At 41.1% G+C, this 21,608-nt stretch overlaps 1 protein-coding gene across 1 annotated transcript in view; it reads right to left on the bottom strand.

Moving 5' to 3' along the window:
• The window catches only part of KCNQ1 (potassium voltage-gated channel subfamily Q member 1), a 544,480-nt gene that overhangs the window by 434,281 nt on the left and 88,591 nt on the right, over positions 1–21,608 (bottom strand). The window lies entirely within an intron of this gene.

Here is a 21,608-nt window from a genome sequence, read left to right as displayed (position 1 = left end):
CTCTGTCCTAGGTCAGAGAGCCATTATAAGCCACTATTTCTTCACCTATGAAGCCTTCCCCCAAAGGTTCCCACAGGCTCAGTCCTCTCCCTCATTATTATTCCACATGTCTGTGAAGCCACTGGGAGCGCAGGTGAGACAAGAGACAGCAGGGCAGCACTCTGAGGGAAACGCCCAGTCTACAGCTCCTTCACAGCAACTTTTTTCAATTCCTAGCCAAAATCAGCACCTGGATGAAGGGTTTCTATGCTGATAGAACTGTACTTTGGCATAACACTAGAGTAACACCGCAGTGAACCAGGCGCATAGAGTAATAGATCGGCACTGTGCATTTACCAACAACTCTCTCTCTCTCATTCCCAGATAGGTGTTAACAACATATACCATATGTGGAGTTATGAGGCCTCAGCTCAAGGTATTGATACTGATCATAAATTTTGGTAAATGTCAATAAAAATCCTGGTTTCAGAGTAGCAGCCGTGTTAGTCTGTATTCGCAAAAAGAAAAGGAGGACTTGTGGCACCTTAGAGACTAACCAATTTATTTGAGCATGAGCTTTCGTGAGCTACAGCTCAAAAATCCTGGTTTGTTTCCTATATATCTGGAAGTCTCTCTCCCGTGAGCTGTCATAACAGATATGATCAGCTGGGTGCTAAACCTAACGGTTCCTTATGTTTAAACATGGGCCAGAGGTTGGTTGCTTTTAGCAGTGTTATTAGCTCTTAAGTTGCTTTCCCCTTCTACTGGTCTAAAAGCCATTTCAGGACCCAAGTGTGCTGACCTCCGGGACTGGTAAAATCTGTTTAACTGGTAAAGCCTACCTACTTATTCAGGCTTTTTTCCTTTGAGAGAGGTACAGCAAGGTGTATTTTTGTGTATACCTGGATGTGTAGTCAAGGTTTCTCATCTTTAGATGATATTAGCCACCTAACCTGATATATAACAATGGACACATTTTTAAAACTAAAAAGCAAATGCTTGTAAAGTGTATTTTATGCTATTGACATACTACCTAGAGTACAGTACCTAAGAAATCACTTTTCTCTAGTGTCACAAGTCACGTTGACCATTTTGTACAACAACATGCTAACAAAGTGCAAACCAAGGGCCCAACTCTCTTACTCAGCTTTGTGCTTATTATCAAGTACACTGGGTGAACTTAATTTCATTTTGGTGTAAGGGATAGTAAATGTTCCAGGATCTATTCCCTACATTTAAAATGGGAAATACTGCTAGAACCAGTAATACCTCTAGAACTGCAACAAATTTAAGTGCACCCGCCCTAATCTCCTTTAAGTGTAGCAGCATACTCAGTGTTTGGGCCTAACTGTGTATACTAATAAGAAAAGGAGTACTTGTGGCACCTTAGAGACTAACAAATTTATTTGAGCACAAGCTTTCGTGAGCTACAGCTCACTTCATCGGATCCGATGAAGTGAGCTGTAGCTCACGAAAGCTTGTGCTCAAATAAATTTGTTAGTCTCTAAGGTGCCACAAGTACTCCTTTTCTTTTTGCGAATATAGACTAACAAGGCTGCTACTCTGAAACCTGTGTATACTAATGGTAGTGGAAGATACACATGCATATATTGTATGTATAGGATCTTTAACTGGTTATGTATTAGTTTTAAGGGCTAACATCTTGTTAGTGAATTTCCAAAAGCAAAAGGTGGTATCTAAAAGTGTGGATGTGTGTGTTCATTTCAAAAGGCAAGGGGTTTGAGAATCCTTGCTATGTCCACCATAGACGCATTGTGCTCTGCTAATTCGTGAGGCTGGTTTCTGTGGGATTTCTCTTTTTACAGTGCATTTTTTGAGCTATAATCCATGGATGAAATCCTGGCCACACTGAAGTTAGGGGAGTTTTGACATTGACTTCAATGGAGCCAGAATATCGCCGCATGTTTTCCTAATGGAACAGACAGCATGCTACACAGCAACTTACCTCTGTTTTACAAATATTGTTTTTATAATTCATTTTCAGCTCATTCTACCCTTTTCTTTTCCCTGCACAAGGGGAACATATGGCCCAAACTATTTAAATGTTTTACTGACACCTTGGATCCTAAAATTCAGGAGCGCCCAAGTGTGACAAGTGACAATCTGAAATCATACTCATGTACAAGCAGCCTCTTATATTTGCATCCACATTAGGTGATTTACAAGGCAAATTGGGTGCACATTTTAAAAAAATATAGTTATAGCAGTACAACTCCTAGTATGGATGCAGTTATACTGGGTCAAAAGTGATTTATGCCAGCATAGTTAATCCCCTTCTCTCAGAGGAATAACATATACTGGTAAAAGCAATTGTAAGTACTGGTAGCACTTATACCAGTATAGTTAAAGCAATACAACTTGTGTGTGGAGATAAGCCCTACATGCCTATTCAAGTTCAATAACTTGCCCTGGGCTACAATAGAAGTGTTCAGGACTTGCAGCATGAAGATTATTTCAATCTAAACTTACGAGCCCAGAGGACTGACTCTGTTGCCCCTTGCAAAACTAGTGTAATATGCTGCCAAATCAGAATTAAGCTAAATCAGTATGACACGAACAGATTTAAACATGGCTTAAAAATAAACAGCACTGTCTTAAAAACCAAGTGTGTGTTTTAATTAAACCAATGCAACTTTTGTGTTAGACAAGGCTTTGGTTAAAAACAAACCTGCTGCTTTACCAGCGAGGAAGTAACATGGTGGTAAAATCACCAGAAGCTGTAGGAGCCTTGTCTAGATTATGGCTCCCAGTGGCTCAGAAGTTTGTTTCCTGTAGTACACAATGCCAGAGAAGATGCCATGAAAAACATACTGTTGGACTAGGATCCAACCACATTTGCAGAAGCTGTTCTATTACCCTACTTATTTTCTTTAAATCTTCTAGTTGCCAAATAAGATACTGTGTGCCAGATCCTTCAGCCAGTGTGAATCAGCAAAATCAACTTATACTTCAGTGGAGCTACTCTGATTTACAGCCCCTGAAGAATCATGGCCTGTAGATTTTTCTATCAAAGCAATACATTGTGGGACACGTACTAGATGGTGCAAATGGAAGCAAAAAAAAAAGGGGGGTTGGGAAACTACTGAACTAATCAAAAGGGAGCAAGGTGTGCCTTAGTGACATGCTTTTCCTTTCCCTCAAGAGACCACACAGACTGCCAAGGTCCAGTGCTCCACAGTGGGGAGGAGAGTGGAGGTCATTGCAGGGGTGGGCGGTAGCGGAGCTGGAGAGCAGCCACTCAGGGCCATATAGAGATCTACACAGAGGCCTGTAGAGGAATTGCTGTTGCACCAGCAGCTGTTTGCCTACCACAGAAGCAGCACCACGCCCGAAGAACACAGTACTTGGCAGTTCAGCTCCTAAAGGGAAAGCATGGACGGGTAGCCCTGACAACCACACAGAATGAGCGGCTCTCTGTGGAGCTAGTACAGGGTGCATGTGGTTTGGCACAGGTTTTATTAGACATGCTGCCTTCTCTCTTTGTGGTGGCACAGTCTGATGATTATTTAGCATGTGGAATTTGAGGCACATGTTATAGAAAGGAAAGATGGTTGTGTGGTTAAAGGTACTGGACTAGAACTCTGGAAGTATGTGTCTCGTTCTCAGCTCTGCCACAAGCTCCCACTTTGGTAAGTCATTTACTTCCTGCCTCAGTTCCCCATCTGTAAAATGAGGATACTGCTACTTCTTTACCTATCTTATCTATTTAGATTGTAAGCTCTTCAAGGCAGTTGCTGTCTCTCACGACATGTATATGCAGTACGTAGCACAACAGGGCCCCGATCTCACAGTTGGGCCCTACTGTAATGTAAATAACATTAATACCCTCCCTCAGCAGGTCAGCATGCAGCTCTACTTGTAAATCATAGTGAAGGGAAAATCTGCCAGTTGAAATTTTGTGTGGTAAAACCTAAGAATTCCAAGTTTCCTTGAAGGCTGGAATTGTCCCACCATCCTGCTGTGTGGCATTGGGCAAATCAAGTGTGTTGGGAGGTTAAACACATGCATGTTCGCAAAGCACTACAGAGGCAGGATTAGTAAGTATTTTATTTCCCCACCGCCACCACCACCACATATACTCCATTCAAAGTTCCTTCTGCTAAAGCTAGGAGTTCAAACACCACCTGGAATACAGGCATCCAAGCTCCCCGCCTGTTGGCCAGGTGCAGTGCAATCACCACATACATCTGGCCCATTTTAAAACTGCACTGCAATTTTGCAGCCAAAATAGCACTCTAGTATGTTACATGGAGATTTTGCTCTGATGAGAAACCAGCGAGGATTATGCTAGGGAGCTTCCCTTTGCAGCAGATCCCCCTCTCTCACCTTTACACATGGAATGGCTGCAGTGATAAGTAAATCAATTTCTCCTGTACCCTTCCAGGAGTAAAGCACTTCTACCAAGCTGAGACAAAAACAAAAATCAGGAAGGATTTGGGAAAAGGCTCATAAATGGGAACATTGACTATGAGCTGGAGAAAAAAGGAAGATGGGTCATCTAAAATGAGGGCCAAGGCAGGAACAAGGAACAAAATACAGAAGATAAACAAGTCTAAGGAAAGGGCTCTCCACTGCCAGAATTTCCCCAGCACACAGCTGCATTCACGACTTATGTGCTGCTATATTTGTTACAGAAGATATTTCTCAAACCTATTACTTCAGTACATAGAACTAGGACTAGCACTGAAAGTACAGAGCCACTGAATCAACAACTGCCTACGGCTTGTTTTTAAGCACCAGTAACTTTTCTCAGTTTCCGATTAAGTCCACCTGAAAATTCAAATGCTACACGGACCCGCTGACAGCTGCTAGACATCCTCTGTGTACTTTAGCGTTGTACGTAAGACAGCCGCAAAGTCATTAGCATAGAGGAAACCATCAAAGTGAAGAAATACATAACTTTCTTTCACAGATCTTGTGTGATCAGGCTGTGTGTTTATTTTTTGTAATAGTTACTCTTTAAACTCCTGCAGTTTCTGGGACCTAGTCAGAATTCTTAAGTTTCCATGATCCTAAAAATATTCTGGTGTTCAGTGGACTATGTGGAAATACCTGACATTTATTTGTATGTGCTGCAGCCGAGGAGCACTCAGCTTAGCAGGCGGAGTGCAAAGGAGTCTGAGTCATTTGGCCTCCAGGAGCAACTTACAGAATCCTACATAGGTCATTCTAACTCAGGACTTCTAGGCCTGTCACAGCAGCCCTGTGATCTCCAGGACATAGGTACACACTGGTCATATCTCTTTCTCTTTGCAATGCCCCCTGCACTGGCTGCAAAAAGAGGATGGAATAGATACTGTCTCTAAACTACCTGGGTTCCTCCAGTGGCTGGGTAAGCCAGACTTAGGGCAGCTTGGTGCTGCTGGAACAGGCGGATCTGGTCGTAAACATTTGAGTTCAGACTACTACATATTTATACCAAATATTTTGTCATAGGGTCTGATCCTGCTAGAGCTATCTGCTCAGAACTCACAGGGAGTTCTGCAAAAGAAGGGCTCGAAGGATTGTTGCTTTAGTGACTGTTAAAAAATGGCTTTGGCAAGTATATATTGTCTTTAATGGTATCAGAATAAAAGTGAAGTAGTTGAAAAATAGATTCAACATGTAAGCTATTTATGGCCAAAGGTCAGATTTTTAAGACCAAGCAGAAGTTACTAGGAGGAGAAATTTAGGAGTCTGGTTGTTTCCTTGATGCCGTCTTGTTTATAACAAGGAATGTACATAGTCCTGCTGCTCTGAACACAGAAGTTTCTTTGCTTATATCCCCTAGCCTCTTTAGCCAGCACCAGATCCAGAAGCCCTCTTTCTAGGTTCTTTCAGGGTCATGCACGATGCTTATCCAGGCTGTTCCCTTCTCTCCCCCACATTCTGTCCTGTTCCAGCTTGTACACATCCTCCCTCTCTCTCTCTCTCTCTGGCCTGGTCTACACTTAAAACTTCGGTTGCATAGCTGTGTTTTAGATGGGGCTCCTAAACTGTCTCTTACAGCTATCTTAAATGAAGAGCATTCACACTCCTCAGTTTCTTCAATGAGGGTTTAACCCAACCCATAACAACACACTCACCCCCCCTCTACCCACCCCCTTTTTGCCGGTGGGGGGGGATTATAACCACACAATGTTCATGAAAATGCACTTTTCTTTGATAATTATGAACTTGGGCCCTGATCTTGTTAATACTTATGGACGTGAGTAATCCCACTGAAATAAATTGGACTACTCACATACGTAAAGTTAAACACGCGTGTTTGCAGGTTTGGGGTCTTAAAAAGGACAGCTAAAATGTAGGGCCTGATCCTATTGCCCTTATTCACCTAGGTAAAGGCTGTACATTGGGCTTTCAAAAATTGTTTCTGTGTTATCTTTAGCCTGTGGAATAAACTCTCAGTGGAGAAGGTGGAGGCCCTATCTGACATATCCAAGACTAGGCTGGAATGATCTTCACTAATAAGGCCTCTTTGATCTTTGACTTAAGTACATATATATGCTGTGTTTGTTCCATTCTTATGTATAGGCAGCAAAATGAAATGTACAAGATCCTGTAGGGCCCAGATCTTCTGCAAAGATGCAGGCGCCTTACAGTTGCAAGATTTAGACAAGAGTCTAGCAGAATTCTCACAATTTGAATTTTCTCTGTGCATTTCCCCTCCAGCATGAAAATAGGAAATCAAGACATGGAAATAAATTACTATTTACAAAATAGTCTGCAATCTATTTTATCAGTTGCCAGAAGGAAAGCCACCAAGAAATCCAGCCATTTTATTTTTAGCAAGTTAATTGAAACCACTTTACTTAATCCAGTATTAGTTGCAAAATAAAATGCTCTCTCTCTCTCTCTCTCTACTAACTCATGGATTCGCCTTTCTTATAAATCATTGGCACTCACTGCAGTTATGCAATTATACCACACCTGCAGAGTCTACCCAGCTATCCACACCAAGGGCCACTTAAAGCAATTCAACAGCCACCAACTAGTGACAGCTGGCAAACCCAAGCCTGTCTCCGGTAGTCTATCATATGTAATCAATTGCAAATAGAGCTTCAACAGACTCATCCTATTATTTCCTGGCTAATTCCCTCAGGGAAAACAAGCCAGCAACCCTCCACTTTGAATCATGATGCTAGTAATACCCACCTTCTCCCATCCCCTCCCTTTGCATCAGTTCACTACACTGCTTTGGCTTTTCAGCTTGATATCCGTTATGTTATGTCAGCTGTTACATTACGCTTAAAACAATAGACTCCAGCTGGCTGAGGTCAGATGTAAAAACAAGGACCTAACAAAGCCACAGGCCCTCCAGTTATACTGAAATTGAGATACATACTCAATGTAGCACTTAATGACAAACTACTTTCCAGACATTTGGGCAAGGCATAAAGGAAACACCTGTCACTGCAAACATTACACACTAATCCTGATAAATCCTAAATTTAAAAATCTTTCTTTTCATTGCTTGCCTCTACCGTATGCCAGCATTTCACAGACTTAGATTTTTTTTTTCCAAGGTGGTACTTTTATTCCTTCTTCTTCTTCTTCTATTTATTAAAAATGTTATACATTTTATGGAGTTTGTAATTATATGGAAAACACGTTTACTATTCTGGGTTTGGTTTTGAGTCACTGGTCAGAGCTATGCTGATTGACACCAGCTGAGGATTAACACCAGCTGGCTCAACATGAGCTCTCTGGTAGAGTACACCCCAAAAAACAAGATACAACAGAAAATAAATTATACAATTCTTAGGTCGATTTTCTTATACTGACCCTAACAAAAGTTGCTGACTCACTAAAGTTCAGCTGCACCAAACAAATGAAAAAAAAAAAAACCGAACCAAACCAAACACATGGCATATACGGATTTATAAAAGCAAATATAAATGAGAAAAGTGCTGGACTGACAACACTGGAAATTGAAGTCCTCCATTTTTCTACAGAAAAGGTGCAATATAGGCAGTGCAATATAGACAGTCCAACCCTGCCCTTCCAGTATGCCTCATATATAAATAGTTGAAGGAGCTTGCTCTAAGAGTGAGAAGACAATTCAATCTCCATGCCCATCCAGGCCTTCCTTTGTGCCAAGATTGCCAACAAGAGCACTGGTGGTGGCAGCATGTACATAACATGGATCCTCCGTCACAGTCCATATCGAGATCACCATGTCATAGCATGTCACCCACCAAACAGCCAGCAGATGGCAACAATATATCACTATTGACCTGTTCTGGATTGCAATCAGTCACCAACTCAACAGCATTACTAGGAAGGCCTTTCTTCCATGAGTCATTCAATCCTAGTCCTCAAATCTCAGTCCCACTAAATCCCAGTCACTTTACAATCATTCAGTTCCATGTTAACAGAGATATAAAGGCCAAATTCTGCCACCCTTACTCAAGTTGGCAAGTACCTTACTCCAAGAGTAGCCCTGCTGAAATCAGTGGAACTAGAGGCAGAGTAAACTACCCCTCACTGTGCATAAAGGGTAGCAGAATCTGGCCTATGAATTTATCAGACAGTATACAAACCATGCAGAACAAAGATGCAAAATTATTTTTGAACAGGCATAGGCAAGCTGGCTCAGAAATATTAAAAGCCTCTCCCCATTTCTAGAACTGAACTTGAACCAATTTTTTGGGGGGGTTTGGACACATAATTATCTATCATTGGCCAAGACAAGAACCACAGATACAGCAATACTAGAGGAAAGGCTCTTCTGTCTGTAATTCCTACTGTGAGCAAAAATAGAAGTGCCAGAATTTTCTCAAGGAACCTTCTTCTCTTCAGATTGCCAGTCCAATGCTCCAGACTAAAATTAGCATCCAAACCTACAACCATCTGCACCTAAGAAGCAGACGTAGACACACACTCCACAGCAAATGAGTGCACTGCTAGCAAGCTAGAGATATATGATAAATAAGCAAGTGAAAATATCTGTGTGAGAAGCAAGCTGGTAACTCAGTGTTGCCTACTCTAGCAATTTTATCACGGGTCTTCCGATACTTGGTGTTTTTCTTAAAGCCCCAACTTCCAGAGTCAGGTGAGTACATGAATCTCAGCCTTCATTAAAAAAATCCTATCCCTTATGTCTGAAGGGAAAAGCTTGAATACACAAACCCTAATGGCTTAAAAACCAGAATGCAATTTATTATTTTTTCAGTCTCGCCCCTTAATGCTTGGGGTTGGCAATACCAATAACTATAACATTGTAACAAGGATCTGCCCATCCTAAGATGTATAACACATTAGGTCTGCCTATCTGGTGGTAGAAGGAGTGACTATTTTTTTCTTATTTAAGCAAAAGATATAGTACTCTTTCTTACAACCTCGCTCTGTGCTCTGAAGTGTGGCCATTGAGAGTTAAAGCAGTGAGTGTCCATATTTCTTTCTATCACGGTCCCTATTACAATACTAGCCTTCATAACATTGGTATATATGAAGTTGCTGCTTAGCAGTTACCTCATATTCCTAGAATACATTTTTTGAAGTAACATTAGACCAATTTAACCACGTGAGCTTGTTTTCCCATTAAAGGTTTTAGAGGGGGAGTAGATATTTGGGAGTGCTGAGGTGACATGTGCCCAGTTCATTTTAATGGCAGGTTTCTTTTTGAAGGGAGGAAGATTGGAGAAACTAAGTACCAAAATACACAGGGTAAAGGAATCCAGCAGGATGAGTTACAAGGATTTTGTGGTAATAACCACAGTGTGGCTACAGCAGTCTCTGACAGCTACCTTTACATCCCTCTCAGAAATAATTGGGTTGTGGGTTTTTTGTTTACCAAGAATATTACAAAAAACTGATCTAGTCTGAAAGTTTTAATCTTATTTGAAAGAGCATCTATTTATTAATATCTAGATCATTCTGGATCAAATTTTATCTACTTGAGAACTCAGTGATATCAGATTCAATTATGTGCTGAATTTATTCACCCCAATGAAAGTCTCCTCTCATCATGGTTCAATGCTGCCCCCTATAGATTGCAGATCAGAACTACTCCTCCCTACCATACATGTTTATTTTAAACAACCTTAATTAACCAAAAGGACCAATGGCCCTTCTTTTCTCTGCAGTTTGACTCTGGGCACAAAAGTGGTGTAAAAGACCTTTAATACAGCTACATTTTCTTGTGTAGCTACTGGTCTGGACACATTTTCTCTCTATTACTCCTCCGGACCTTGCTCCCATCTCTCCAATTCTTTCCCTCATCAGTTTCCCCTGCACGACTTCCATGTGTCAAGCACTTCTACTGAGCAAAGTGTAAAATATAAAAAACAGGAGGGGGTGGGGAAACACTCATAATCCGGATCCTATTTTATGCACTAAAGCAGATTAAATAATTTTCCAATTTAATTATACTAGTGCAATCCCCTCTGTGGGCTCTCTTATTTCCATTTAAAAGTGGCTTATTTTGGTTTAGCTTAAACCTATTTGTAATTGGCTTGGTACGAACTGAAATAATAGTATTCACACAGACTTTGGCACTGGTTTAACTAACATTTAAAATCCATCCAAAGTTAAATGGTACTACTTTCTTAATGTAGACAAGTGCTCTCTCTTTTCCTGCCTTTTTCCCTCCCTTTTTTGGGCTTTTTACTTCTCTTGCCATGACTGAGTGTATGTCTATACAGTAGTTGTGGAACATGACTGCAGCCTCTAAAGGTATACCTGAGCTAGCTTTAATCTAATTGGCTGGGGTCCCAGAGCAGTGAAGCTACGGGAGCTCAAGCTTCAGCATAGGCTATGCCCATGTGGAATTACCCATGATTCCAGACAAGCTTGTACAGCCCACATTGAAGTGCACACTGCCACAGTTTCACCAATACAGGCCCCAAAGCTAGCTAGATGACTGCTAGCTTGGGTACATCTAAACGCGCTGCAGTCATACCCTGCGATTGCAGTACAGACATACACTGATCCACTGGTCTGGGCTACAAATAACATTGTGACGCAGAAGTGGGGCTGGCTGTGAATGGCTGCTGAGGTTCCTTGTGCAGTGCTTATCCTCAGGGTCCTACACAGGAGAGAATGAACATTTTGCTCCCCAGCATAGAGATGGTAAGAAACAGACAGCTGGCAGGGGGGAAGCAGCTGGCAGAACAGCTATCACCAGAAGAACTACACAGCAGAAAAGTGCTTGTTTGATTTACACATCCAAAGGGCTGGATTTAAAACAGGCTCTAGGTAACAGCAAGGCATGGAGGAGTGGGGACAGCTGGAGCCTGTGCAGAATTTTTAGCCCTCTCTGCAGTGTGATGTCCTATGAGGATACAAGCCAGATATATTCCTGAAATCACCGCCAGATGGCTCGCTGGTATTCGAAACAGGAAACTAGATCTTTCATTTCTAGTATCAGGGGTAAATTCTTATTATACTGGTCCAAATCCAGGTTATGTGAATAATGGATGAAAGTCATTAACCCTGATGGTTGTTTGGTGGCTTACATGAAATTAAGAATAATTATACCTTGAATTTAAATAGTGATTTGAATCAACAGCACTCAAAGTGCTTTATTCCCATTTTGCAGATGGCAGACTAAAGCATAAAAGAATAGAAATGATTTTGTCCAAGGCCACACAGCAAGTCAGTGGATTTTGTTAATAGAACCCAACTCTCCCTTGAATCACAGCTGTCCCAGTGAGTTGTTGGCCTTATTCGAATTCTTGGGAAAATCTGTCCACATTGTAAATCTGTTCCCCCAACACAGTTAGAATGAATTGACACAGTACTGCCAACCCCCAAAACATTCAAAATCAGACCCCTCAAATCACAAGATTTTTTAAAAAAAAATTTATTTGGGGCTCTTTTAATTTGCCTTCTTGGTTTCTGGGACTTCAGATTACACTCAGTTCATAATTTTCCCCACAATCATGAGGGACAATTTTTTCCCCTCCCCCAAATGAAAGCTGAGATTCTAAGCTCCAAGAGCTGGGGCTTTAAGAGAAGCATTCAATATCATGAAAGTTAGGACATCTTCGTTGGCAGTCACAGCAGAGGGAAAGGATTGAATGGGCATGGAGGCTGAACTACTCTAGCCCTGGCCCTTTTGGATCAAGACAGAGGTCTGCTGTTGGGACAACACATAGCCTGTATTGTATGTGTTTTTTGGAGTGAGTACATTGATCCCTAGGGCTTCTGGCCCCTTCACTCTGCCACCTTTCACATACAAGAAGCTCACAATTTATATATAAAAAAAACCAATAAAAGTTCATCTCCCAAGTCCCCAACCACCCCCATATAAATACTGGGATAAACTCTCTCGATGCTATTCTTTTCCTCTTACTGACAGCAGATGCAACAAGATAGCATTGTGAAAACTGTCTTCACAGTGAAAAGATTTAGATATTTCCCTCTCTCCCTTTTTTTTTAAAAAAAAAACATAAATATGTAAAAGCTGGAGACTTCACTTAGGCCTTGATTGCAACCCAGTTTCTCTTAAAAAATTGAGAATAAATTCCCCTGCCAGCAATATTAATATTAAAAAAATCTAATGTGTAGAACCTGAGGGTCTTTTAAATATATATAAATACAACTATTTGTATGAGTAATATTTAAGAAGAGTAGGAAAAAGAACCCAGAACATACAAAGTTGAAAATGACATACACTCCCCATAAAAGTGTGCATTAAAAAAAATTCTGGGGTGGAAGCAATATTGAAGTGAGATTCTTCCACGAAAATAGCTTTTTCAGGCACACTGAATAACCTCCAGTTCAGCAGAATATTTAATCCTCCTGGATCAGGCACTTGGATTTTCTTAGATCATGCTGACAGCATTTTGCTGCGTTCTGGCACCATAAAATCCTTGCTTATGAAAGTAAAAGAAAAAATATGGTCTCTCTGGGAACATATTCTCTGAATTACTTTCCCCCTCTCCCCCCACCCCCACCCAGTTTAAATATTGTACTCTCAAAATCAATTTTTACACAAATGCACCACATTTTCTTCATGAGTCATGGCAAAAACTCTCCCGCACCAGTACTTTAAACAGGCCAAGTGTACATGTACCCTTCAAAATGATGATCCTTTTAGAGGCTTGGCTCTGACCTGAGCTCATGTTGGCTAATTGCCAATGTGCAACCAGGGAGTCAAAACCCTACAAGAGCACCATCTAGTGAGGCAAAGTGAAAACAGCAGTCTGAAAATTGTGATTATTTGGAAACTGAGAAAAAACTACTTCTCCCCTAATCACTCATCACAACTATACTCAGGGCATGTCTACACAGCAAAAGCTGTACTTGGGCGAGCCTTCCCAAGCTAGCTGGAATCTAGCTAGTGTGGGTAACAACAGTGAAGACTGTGCAGCATGGGTTTCACGGTGGGTACTACACGCTTGGCATGGATCCTGGGTATGAATTTGGCTTGCTAGCCTGCTCTGAAGCCCATGGTGCAATCTCTTCACTACTACTGTTACCTGCATTAGCTGGATTCATGTCATCTCGGGTAGGCTAGTCCGTGCTGTGTAGACATATCCTTAGACATGGCTTCCCTCAGCCTTCTTTACAGCTACAGGTTGTGATAAAGCACAGGAAATGACTCAGCTAATTAGAGTTTTCTTGTTTAACATTGCAGGCTGGAAAACACTTCAGGGATATGTTTATATTTCATGTGGAATAGTTTCCCCTCATTTATTCTTGTAATGAAAAGGTAGTTTTAGAATCATAGAGTATCAGGGTTGGAAGGGACCTTAGGAGGTCATCTAGTCCAACCTCCTGCTCAAAGGAAAATATTTAGGAAAATATTAGAATTTGTAAATGCTTCTTGGTAAGTCACCATCTATGATGCAAGAATCCTCTATTCCTTAGTTTGTAGTGGAAAGGCTATACTATTCCAGAAATGCTATGCCTGTGTGATAGCTCCTCCGCCTAGAGACACTGATCTAGAATATAATAGATTTCATTTCACTTTGTGAGCAGAGTAAGGGCTTGTTTACACATGGAGCTACTCTGGAATAGCTATTTAAAGTACAAACCTGTTCTTTAATAATTCTTTGGACTCTCTTATTCTACATACTCAGTGTGTAGAATAAGAGTCCAGAGACAGAGTTATTCAAGAACAGTTTTGTGCTTTAAATTCACACCCCGCCTTAAACTGAATTAACTTTCAAGTGTAGACAAACTTTAATTATTCCAGAATTAAGTCACTTTTATTTTAGAATAGATTGGCAGACAGGGAGCTATTTTAGAATAGCTACTGGGAAACAGTTAGTCCAGAATAGCTATGCCAGGCAATTTCCTCATGCACACAAGCTCTGAGATTGTAAGATCCTATGGGAAGAGCCATTGTCTTCTTATTTGCCTTCAAAGTATCCTGCACACCTACAGTGTTATAGGAGCTGATTGAAAAATGCAATATGTTTTCTGCAAAAGTTTTGGAATGAAATGAAAATTGTGTGTTTTATTCAGGTGTTGTTGTTTTTTGCAAATTTTTTCAGTTTTTTTTTTAATTCCCTCTCACCTCCATCTTTTCCCATTTTCCCAACTTTTTACACTAGAAAAGAAGGGTGGAAAGAGAAAAAGGGTGACCAATCACCCCCCCCCACTCCTGCAAAAAAAAGTTTGGGTTTCAGTAAAAAAACCAACCAAACAAACCTGAACATTTTAACCAAAATACCAATTTTTGGTTCAGTTGAAAAGCCAATCATTTTCTTGAAAAAAAATGTCTGGGTGAAAATATTTTCAACTAGCTCTAGGTGTTACACGTTCATAATGGGCCAGATCACGAGCTTTCACTCAGTAACCATCTCAAACACAACAGCATTTTCAGACTATATACACACTCGTAAGAAAAACAACAACGACTTTAAGAATATTTCTGCCAACAAAGATAGAAAAGAACTTTTTGAATTTTCTTCTTGTGGAAGGTGCTCCGACATGTGGCGATTGGTGACCTTATCAAAACCTAGATAGTTACATAGGTAGATAGATGGATCATCCCTTTTAAGGGCAGCCCAGAAGTAAGGGACAATACAGATGTATGCCACTTCCGGGGCAGTTATGGGAGGCATAAGGCAGAGATAGCGGATCAGATAGTGCAAGGATGGTGCAATATATTCCCCTTGTGTGCTGGTCCCACTCTGCAGGCTTGGGATCGGGGGAGTGCCCCAATTCCCCACTCCCTTTGAGTGGCTGTATACCCCAGGGGAGTAGAGTCCCTGTGCTTTCCTGAACATAGGGACTGCAATTTTAGGTGGCCTTTATATAGGCCATGCAAGGTGGAAGGAAGGCTTCTTGTGCCTTTTCCCCACATTTCACATGCAAGGGTCAGGCAGTATCTGGCTCGGTATCAGTTAGTCAACACTTCTTCTACATAAATCACTTTGGAAATGTGAGAGTTACTATATACATAACGCAATTTTGCAAAAGTTCTGTTGATTAGCTCGTCAGCGGACAGTCTCATATTTACTGGGGTACAAGCTGAGGGACAGTCTTTGCCTCCAAATCCACCACATTGCACGCTGGATTTATGGAGAACTCTATCCTAAATGAAGGACCCCACTGTCCAAGGTCAAGGGAAAACCTGCCTTGGGCAACGCACTGGTACTTGCCCTCTTGGGAAAAAGAAATGGATATGGGGACCCAATTTTACAGAGTTCAAATGAGGATGAGACACTTATTTAAATTTTGGGCTCACAAAACACGCTTCTGTTGTGAAACCCAACATTTTATACAATAGTTTGAGAGGCCTCATGACCCTCAGACTCCACAAGGTTCACTCAGGTCTAATTTTAACTCTTCCTCTTATCCCAGCTATATCCAGACAGCAACAACTTCCTCCAGCATCTTATTCCACTTCTGATAGACTGTTTCTACATAGCTGGCCTTTGAGGCCTCTCTTTGATTAATACTAGTTGGTAAGTTAACTTGTCTGCCCTTCTTATTATGTACCTAGTTTTTCTTCCTTCATCCATGCTAGGCACATGGTGGCAACAGCAATGTCACCTGTATTCATTGTTTTCCCCCAAATCAGTATTATTCATTTTCATTGCAATACTCCTACAAGTCCTAGACCTGGACCAGGCCTCCATTATGCTAGGTGGATTGTACTGACACAGAACAAAAAGATATACTTCTTTGGGTCAGGGAATGACGGAAGTTTACATTTAAAATATGTGTATAAGCACTGCCACCCAGGTCTGTCTGAACTCTCCCCATGCCTGCGCTGGCCCTTATCAGCCTTCTTACATCTTTGTTTGGGGCAGTGGCTTGCACTCCTATTTTTGCACTCCTTGACCTTTGAATGTAGCTACTCATTTCTATTTCTTCCATCCTTGAAGTCATACCGCAGTTTCTCTCTGAGGAGCTCTTCCATGACTTCCCATCTAAGAGTGTCCCAAGTCTAGTTCCCATGGTCAGACAAACATATTACATAAAAATATCACAAAAGGATCAGCAGAGAAAGCTTTCCTAGGCAGATACTAATATGAGTCACATTCTGATGCCCTTACTTATGATGTTTAATGATGTTTTATGATGTTTAATGGCACCTTAATCATAGAATATCAGGGTTGGAAGGGACCCCAGAAGGTCATCTAGTCCAACCCCCAACCTTAAGTCCATGAATAGTTCCACTGCAGTCAGATAAACTGTCTAGGGCCAACGCAAGTCAGACAGCATGGAGGGGATTGTTCAATAACCAGCTCCTTAATCATAGCCTGTGGGGACACACATTTGATCATTTAACGTAAAATTGTTCCATGTTGACAGTCAAGTCAGTCATTGATGAAGATGCTCTCAAGAAGAGTCTCCCATATAAAATATATAAATAAGGAACAATTTCTCATTTATTTACCGTAGAGATTTCATTAAACATCTGCCAGCTGACTCAGCCCTTCCCTGCAAACTGAAATATAAACTCAGACTAATATTTGCTTTTGCATCACATGCATGGGTGCACCTAAACCTCCATATAAAAGTTTCTGTGCAAACAACTTCAATGAATGCAGAATACATTTCTTTATTGAACTGACTGCCAGTACATAGTCTTTTGTTTTAAACAGGCACTTAATCCTATTTTATATATCATGTGAACTTCCAAAATTAACCCTTTAGGAAAAGAAAGTCAGGATTTACCATTGCTAGATATTGATTCATATTGTAGTGGGAATTCCCAATGCAGGATTAACTGCTTATAAATTAACCATAGCTTTTGTCATCAGATACAAGAGAAATGCAGATTTGTTCTAGCAGGCAAGTAAGGTAATACAATGCCAGTGATGATCAGTTTTATGTTCCAAGATAGCATGAAACAAACGTATCAAATACAACTGGTTATGTTGACATGAGGGGTTTCACTGAATTTGGTACCACGCACCCAATATGAAATATTACACTTACGACTGGTCACACTAAGTGCACTATAATTTTGAAGGAGATATTATAAAAAGTGAATGTTATTGTTATTGCAGAAATGTCTACAACTAATACAAAATTCCATTTATTGAAAAGGAGGATTGTAGATGGACTCAAACCCCTCTCTTTCCCTCCCTCCCTCTCACAGAAGCAGCCTACTAAGCATGAAATTAAACTTATAAATGGTGTCATATACATAGTGGTTGCCATTAAAATCTAGTTTAGGAATATATCATATGCCCATTACTGAAATACTAACACTAGTCTTAGTATATGAAAAATTGATCTCTCAGATACTACTTGGCCATTTTTTACTTTTTAAGTGATCACTGTATATAGAAGCAGTATATTTTTAAACAACTGGTATATGTCTGAATACTGTTGACGAGCTTTTCTAATATTAATTTTAACTATAGAGAATTCTCTCACTATAGAGAATATTTTTACAAACTGAGAAGAATTTTAAATTTCCCATTTTTAAAAATCATATTGAGATTGCACTTGAGTGCTGTATTGGTTGAAGCATAAGCTACAAAGATTCTGTAGTGAGTATTAGCAGAAGAGTATACACCTCCCAAATTTCCCTACAGCAGCTATCAATATTCAATATCATATCCAGCTTCTGTGGTTGCAAAGAATTAAACATGCTGGGAAAACCGGTGCTGTAAAATATAGACCATCTCTTGATAATAGTTTTCGGCACAGCAGACAGTTGAATAAGGTGTACAGAAACATACAGCAAATGCATAAGTGTTACTTGTTTTTGAGTCAAGTGGGTGATTTAAGTTTTAATTTCTTTTCTGTGATTCAACAACTTGAATAATTCTTTGAAAAAGTTTTCTTGCTACAGTTTGAAGACAGAGGTTTCTGTCAAAGATCCTGAAAATGCTTCCTCAGGCATTAGAGGTGATAATAGGGAGAGAGAGAGAGAGAGACATTAGCAAATAACATTAAAAGGGGAAGAATTAACTTCACTGTCTTACTAGTGGTTTAAAACACATTCCAGATTAGAAACATCATGGAAAGATACACTTTTACTAGACATAGAATCATAGAATATCAGGGTTGGAAGGGACCTCAGGAGGTCATCTAGTCCAACCCCCTGCTCAAAGCAGGACCAATCCCCAACTAAATCATCCCAGCCAGGGCTTTGTCAAGCCTGACCTTAAAAACTTCTAAGAAAGGAGATTCCACCACCTCCCTAGGTAACGCATTCCAGTGTTTCACCACCCTCCTAGTGAAAAAGTTTTCCTAATATCCAACCTAAACCTCCCCCACTGCAACTTGCGACCACCACTCCTTGTTCTGTCATCTGCTACCACTGAGAACAGTCTAGATCCATCCTCTTTGGAACCCCCTTTCAGGTAGTTGAAAGCAGCTATCAAATCCCCCCTCATTCTTCTCTTCCACAGACTAAACAATCTCAGTTCCCTCAGCCTCTCCTCATAAGTCATGTGTTCCAGTCCCCTAATAATTTTTGTTGCCCTCCCCTGGACGTTTTCCAATTTTTCCACATCCTTCTTGTAGTGTGGGGCCTAAAACTGGACACAGTACTCCAGATGAGGCCTCACCAATGTCAAATAGAGGGGAATGATCACGGCCCTCAATCTGCTGGCAATGCCCCTACTTATACTCCCAAAATGCCATTGGCCTTCTTGGCAACAATGGCACACTGTTGACTCATAACCAGCGTCTCGTCCGCTGTAACCCCTAGGTCCTTTTCTGTAGAACTGCTGCCTAGCCATTCGGTCCCTAGTCTGTAGTGGTGCATCCCAGATTGCTCCAGAATACAAATATGTATGAGTATAAGAGGGGCTCCTTTTGCTGCCTATAGGAAGGTAAAAGTTCTATATAACATAATGGTTATACGCTTAAATTAATGGGCACACCCTTAAAGCAAGGGCATTTGGAAGCTTAATAGCACAAGTGAGGTTTAAGAGATAACAGTGTGTACTAAAATATCTTATCAAGGGAAACTCCACTTACCTAACAAAAAAGGAACATGAACTTGCAGGACAGTTTAATATATTCATTAATATACCCAGATATATGCAAGGATGCAATATGGCTAGTGGTGAAAGGAAGAGTTTGGGTGTCAGGAGACCCACATTCACTCTGGACTCTGGCTCAGCATGCAATCTTGGACAAATAATGTTTCCGTCTCTGATTTTCCCCAGCCATAGGTGGGGATAATGTTATGCACCCCCATTAACTTTGTAAAATGCTTTGAGATCTTTGACAAAAGGCACTACATAAATATGAAGTACAGTGTTATCATGCTATAATAAATGATGACTGGTTCTGAGCCCAATACCAGTAAAATACTAGCAGATGAATACAGAAGAATTAGAGATTATGACATAGGGCCCAATTATCTCATGTACACAAATGCACAGTGAACTCAGAAATAACTCCATTGATATCTCTGGGTTTATACTAGTGTAATACTTATGGAAGTGAGAATGGACTGAAGTCCATAGTGTTGAAAACGGATCATCATATTTTCTGTCCTGAATGCAATGCTTTAACTAGTTACTGCTCAAATGGGGGGCAAAAATCACAATTTGTCTTATTACCCATCTATCATAAGGCCCATTATGGCAGCTTTTTCCTTAAGTAGCCAACCACAGAGTGACAGGTACATCCTACCTTAGTTTCCCTTTCTTCAGTCAACCAACTTGCCCATTCTTTCCCGAGACCAGACCAGCAGCCATCTCATGTGTCCAGGAATGGAATGCTGTCCCTCTCAGAGTTCAATAAAATCCCAATTTCCAGGAATCATTTATTACTTTAAGTGCAGCCATTCGCAGGTCCCACCAAGTGAAACAGCTCACAAACCCCAAAGTAAAACAAGATAAAAGACAGCAATTCACCAGCTCTGCCATTCCTATCTTGGGATCTCCACTCTCCAAGTCACGTACCTAGAAGGTCACAATCCCTGTTCCATGATTCCTGTGTGTGTCCCTATTCCAGAGTCTACGCTGCACTGGCCTTTTTGATTTTCTTGCAACTCTTCTGCCATAATCCTCATCTCTGGTCTTCTCTGAGTGGGCTCCCCACAGCCTTGTGCTCTCCATGCCTATGATTGCTGAGTTCCTGCAGAATCACCCTCTTCTCTTGGGTTTGCCCTGCCCTGGATCTTTCCTTTTACCTAAAGACTGCCATATGAGTCTTCAACCCGGTAGGGTTTCCCCTGCTCCAGTCAGTCCTGTCCCACCAACTCTCTACAGTTCTTCCTCTGCACCAGCTCATCCCCTCCCCACTCCTGTTCTCTGAGGGGGCTCATGCAGCTCACTTCAGGGAACCCTCACCATCTTGCTGCCGCTTGCTTCTTCTTTCTCCTTCTCTTAACTACTTCCTGGCTTTTTATCAGTGCTCATGTCCTGCCAGAACACTCTGGGATGCTATTATGGCACTTTCTGGGGGAGCTGGAATGGTATCTTATGGCATTTCCAGTCCTTTTGGCACTGGCATTCCAGCACTTCTCAAGCACAGCACTCACCCTCTGTTTTTTATAGATGCTGCTAGGTCTTGTCTATCTGATCCTGCTGGGAGGCAGCTACTGTAGTTAGGTACAGGAGAATTGGACTTGTTCCCTTTTAAAGGGACCAGTCACCCTATGACAGCACACCTACACTTATTCTTGAAGAAGCTTGGCAATATTGTGACAACAAATGAATTGCCTCCCTGAGAATTAGAATCTAGGCCTTGAATATGGATCCACAAGTTCAAGACAACAGGTGCTTAGAGTGTGGTGGAGATATTGCCCTGAGCTTTGCATTTGTCTTTAGCCATCCCCTTGGCAAACGCACGTAGCAGCTTTGATGGGCCCTGGAGAAAGCGGTATCTATTGAAGAGAAAGCCCCTGGGCAGATCCTCAGCTGGACCTGTTCCCTTTTAAAGGGACCAGTCACCTATGACAGCACACCTACACTTATTTTTGAAGAAGCTTGGCAGTATTGTGACAACAAATGAATTATCCTCCTGTGAAGATTCATCTCCCATTGAAGTCAATGGGAGCCCTTCCATTGTTTTCAGTGGACTTTGGTTTAGGTCCTAAGAGAGGTTAAAGAAAGGTCAAACTCCAGGAAGAGAAGTGGTGCAGTCTTATCTGAAACAGTCTCAAATGGTTCAGACATGCTGCATCAGAAATTCTGGGTGTTCAGAATACAGGATCTGACTGCCCTCTCATCCTGAATTTGCACCTGTGTGGCTTCATTCATTTCTATGGGGTTATTCTGGATGTACACTGGTGTAAGGAAAAG

The sequence above is a fragment of the Lepidochelys olivacea genome, assembly GCF_965140295.1.
Source record: "Lepidochelys olivacea isolate rLepOli2 genome assembly, chromosome: 6".
NCBI lineage: Eukaryota > Metazoa > Chordata > Testudines > Cheloniidae > Lepidochelys > Lepidochelys olivacea.
The sequence above is the reverse complement of the archived record's forward strand: the minus strand, read 5'-3'. Positions and strand labels throughout refer to the sequence as shown.